Source organism: Macrobrachium nipponense, chromosome 5, assembly GCF_015104395.2.
Source record: "Macrobrachium nipponense isolate FS-2020 chromosome 5, ASM1510439v2, whole genome shotgun sequence".
Lineage (NCBI taxonomy): Eukaryota > Metazoa > Arthropoda > Malacostraca > Decapoda > Palaemonidae > Macrobrachium > Macrobrachium nipponense.
Genome location: NC_061107.1, coordinates 102,105,285 through 102,110,284, shown reverse-complemented (window position 1 = coordinate 102,110,284; position 5,000 = coordinate 102,105,285).

The following is a 5,000-nucleotide window of genomic DNA, read 5'->3' as shown; positions in this document are numbered from 1 at the left end:
TATATGATATATATATATTATATAGAATAATTTTTTATTCCGATCATTCTTAGTGGTCAAATGTATGTTTGTGGGTATGTGTGTGCGAGTTCAGACCTAGGAAGTGTGAAAAGACAGGGGAGAAAAAAAAAAAAAGAGATTCGAGACGAGAAACCCAAGAGAAAGAGGGAGATAGCAGTCAGCCAATTAATTTCCTCGTCAATCAAGTCTTTTACAGGTTAGCGCAGTGCAGTCGCTACGACCTCATAAAACGTTAGAGGTCCTGAGATGAACCTACTCATTTTTTCCTTTGCTTCTGGCTCGTTCTGTATCTGAGGCGTTCTTTAACTTATCGACACTTAGATTCAGGGTAAAACTTTGATTATGCTTAGTCTGTCTTGAAATGCACACAGGAATCTTTCGTTAAGAAGATATATATATATAATAATATATATATATATATATATATATTATATATATATATATATATCACAGTAGATATTAAATACGCGAATACCACGGGAAAATGATAGTCAGAAATCCAAGCACTTTCGTCTTTACTAACACACTGTAGTAAAGACGAAAAGCGCTTGGATTTCTGCCTATCATTTTCCTGTGGTATTAGCTCTATATATACATATATATATATATATATATATATATATATATATATAATATATATATATGTGTGTGTGTATGTATGTATGTATAACTGAATCACGAAAGTTAGGAACGTGATAAATCCATAAATAATGGTATAAGCCACGAGGGAAAATAAACAACGGAGTTTCCGCGAGATCTTTCAACATTTAAACGTCCTTTACTTAGCAGATGAACTGACTTACATGAGGAAATGACAATACAAGATGGGTCGTATAACTGACAGATAGGGATTATAAAGAGATTAGTACCTAGAATCCGACACACCTGGAAGATGAGTAACCTTCCCAAACAAGTATAAACATGGGTACAATTAAAAGTTTAAGACAATCTGCTCAGACACAAGGACAAGACATTTAAAGGATTTAATTGTTTACCAAAGTTCTGAATAGCTGTCACTTATAATAATCCTTTAATTGTCTTGTCCTTGTATCTGAGCAGATTGTCTTAAACTTTTAATTGTACCAGTTTCACTTGCATAACGCTTCAGGAAAAAGAAAGGGAAGTTTGAAAGTTAAATGAATTTTGAGAGCTATTTTTAGTTTGGCCATTTATTCGACATATAGCATGGACAGGGCAATTGTATTCCTTTACTTTATACACAGAAGGACTCGTAAGTCTGCTTCTGCTTTAAATATATTCTATATGAGTTTGCGTCTTTTTAGAACTGTTTATTTGTCATAATTTCTACCACAGATATCGTCTGCACTATTCGAGTCTTCGACTACGAGATAAAATATTCAACATCATCCTTTATATATCACAAAGAGAGTCACTGTTAAAAGCTTCGGGATTTAGAGAAGGCGCTCAATGTTTTAATCCATTAAGAGTATTATTGCTTGGGATTATTCATGCTCTAATGTACGAGCGGGTAAGGTGGGAAATACTGTGAATCTAATAAATGACTGTTACCTGATTGATTTAGATGTTTCAGTTTTTTTCTGGAAAGGATGACCCTGGAGAAAAGCAACACAGCTACCATAAGGCAATCAAGCTTTATCTGCGGTAGGCTAAATCACTCTTTTGGAAATTTGCGCAACTCAGAAACTATAGAGGTCAAGCAATAAGCTGTTTCAGTTTTTTTCTGGAAAGGATGACCCTGGAGAAAAGCTACACACCTACCATAGAAGCAATCACGTTTTATCTGCTGTAGGCTAAATCTTCAGGAAATTTGCGCAACCTAAATACTTCATATTCCTTCGTGTCGAACACCTTACGAGCAGACCTTGAATTTAGGTCCCTACGTTGCAGCACATGTGACCTCTTGTCAACCTATTATTAGGTTGTCCTCCTCTACTCATTCCTACATAAGTATCTAAATGGAGAAACAAATAAATCTCCAGAGAGAGCTTTCGGGAATCTTCAATTCCCATTTTCAATCAGATTGAAAAGGGGAATCAAACAGTTTCTCGAAAGCTCTCTGTATAGATATATTTTAAAATTTATTTGTACCAATACCTAACAATGGATTTATTTCTCCATTCTCATTATTCTTATGCCCATATTTTCTCCCGTTCTCTATATATGTATGTGTTTATTTATAGATAATAGATGGTGACTAGGAACACACGTGGAGGCACGAGGAACAATTGACAGATGCATAATCAAACAGGTGTCGTAAAAGTGGATGAAAAATTTAAAATATAAATAAAAATGCGGATAGCAATACTGAGAAGAAATAAACATGGAGGAAGACACAGGTGATGCAATTGCTTCCAATGGCAACGAAGTTAAAATGATAAGAGTATTCCGGAAAAAATGCTGAATCATTTAGTAATCTCTTTTGGTAGTCCGATACAACTGTCTTTATATATGATCATCTTACACGGAAGGGAAGTACAAGGTCTGTAGCCTGCAGCGTTGTTAATGTTGATGTAGTATCTGCAATCACCAAGCGTTCAATTGACTCATTACTGGTCCTATAACAATGACAAAATTGTGATCGCTCGACAATATTTTGGCTCTAAGAAGTTTAGGAGAATTATTTATTATGTCCGCCATCTTACAACTACATAGTAACTCTTATACTATGGAGAGGTATAGAAATTATATATCTCCATACAGACTAAGTGTAAGAAACAAAATGCCAATTATAACAGTTGAGGTCTCGGGTATAACTGTGATATATGACGAAGAAATTAACAGAATCTTACAGTTTCTAAAAAAAAAAAAAAATTCCTCTCTTAAGTTTGCACACTCAGTCACCACAAGCTTGTCAAAACTGATACGTTTATTTTCAATAGATGAAGTGTTCAATAGTTATGTTTTGTATCTGAAGAAAGACACAAAATGAAGCAGATTCATTATCCTGATATAGTTACCAGAAACCAGCTAAATAGATAACCTAAATGCTTAATTTTTTGTTGGTTTTGTATGGTGTTTTTACGTTGCATGGAAACAGTGGTTATTCAGCAACGGGACCAACGGCTTTACGTGACTACCGAACCACGTCGAGAGTGAACTTCTATCACCAGAAATACACATCTCTCACTCCTCAATGGAATGACCGAGAATCGAACTCGCGACCACCGAGGTGGGACGCCAACACCATACCAACCACGCCACTGAGACGCTCTAAAGGGTTAATAAATCCCTGTGAAAGAATTTATAGAGGAAGGTAAGTTCAATGTTTACTCCTTTGCTCCAATTGCCGCAGTTTACTTATAAGTAATTTAATGTAGCTGTCTTATAAACAAAGAAAATTCTTCTACTGCAGTGAAAGTCAAGATTTTAGCAGCTATCTTTTTATTCCCTTTCTACCAATGCAGATTCGCTTACGTACTTACGCAATAATTTGTCCTGTCATTACTCTCATGTTTTCAAGTTAGAAATAAACCCTCTGTGATACGAATTCCTTATAATCAAACAACCTCCTTTTTTCTCAGGCAATCGAATTCTTACGCTATGATTTCAAATATTTGGAATAAGTCCATTTCCGTTCCTCCTCTTTGCAATTCCTGCCAATATTATTCTGGCGTTTGTTATTCGCCGCCTTACTCCCGCTTCCGGGAATAAGCTTCAAAGCTTCTAGCAATTAACTCTGAGGTCTGAACACTTTGAGCTTTACTTAGAGCCAACACTGCATTTGTTATGTTTTGCCTTACGTGTGTGTATTTTTCTTTTCGTTTGCCTATTATTTGGTTATCTTTTCCTAACCATTTTTCTCCTTTTATCTCGCTCGTATTTCCATCGCCCACAGTTGCATAGGTAATAATAGCTCTCTCTCTCTCTCTCTCTCTCTCTCTCTCTCTCTCTCTCTCATTTAAAAGGAAACGGGCAGACTTCTCGAGAACTTTGATAATATAAAGTTGGCCCAGGCTTTAGCAAGATTTTATGATACATAACACATTTTGCAGACCACATACCTCCACAGGTAAGCCAAGACGCATCAGTTACAAATCTGAACAGTAATGAAGGACCTGTAGAGGTATCTTATAACATTTTCATATTCCTATGTACGGTGGTGGCCAGACGCAGGATCATGGCTAACTTTAACCTTAAAAAAATATAAAAACTACTACAGAGGCTAGAGGGCTGCAATTTGGGATGTTTGATGACTAGAGGGTGGACGATCAACATACCAAGTTGCAGCCCTCTAGCCTTAGTAGTTTTTAAGATATGAGGGCGGACAGAAAATGCCGTCTTAACAGAATTATTTTACAGAAAACTAAAATTGTGTTCATAAATCATTGAAGACCGTCATCAGGAAGACTATTTAATCTGAATACCAGCAAGATAAAGAAGTAAATATATCCTCATAACTCTTATGTCTCTAATTCAGCGATATTTATTTTTTCCTTTAATTTACTTTTTCGGCCACCTTCTCCAGCCGTTTTACAACTCCCTTCTTCCCCGTTTCCTGTGTCATCTTCCAAAGGACCCTTTCCTTCCAATTATCTGAAACGCGTTATGCCAGTCAAGGAGTCAACCACGTCCGTTTTCTGAGCATCCACTCCAACATTCAAATCATTATCTTGCGGCTTCGAAACGCCAATAAAGTCGCCATGATTTCTTCTAATGGGAAAAGAAGTCACGCCAACTGTACTCGTTTATAGTTACGAAGGAAATCACAGCCATTAAATAAAAAATGCTAACGTTAATAATACTATAACTGACGCATGTTTAAACTATCTGCTTTGAAAACGAAAGAAATGCACGAAGAAGCGACCTCACTACATTTTGCTTCTGTTATTACAACCGAGCGAGAAAAATCGGCCGGAAAGAGGTAGTACTTAGATATGATGATGATTTGGAGCAGATCGGGGTCGACATGGATTCGTTTATAACACGACAATATACATGAAAGAATTAAACCGGGAAGTTACCTAGCAACTAAAGGTTCATGTCATGAACTGACTTCG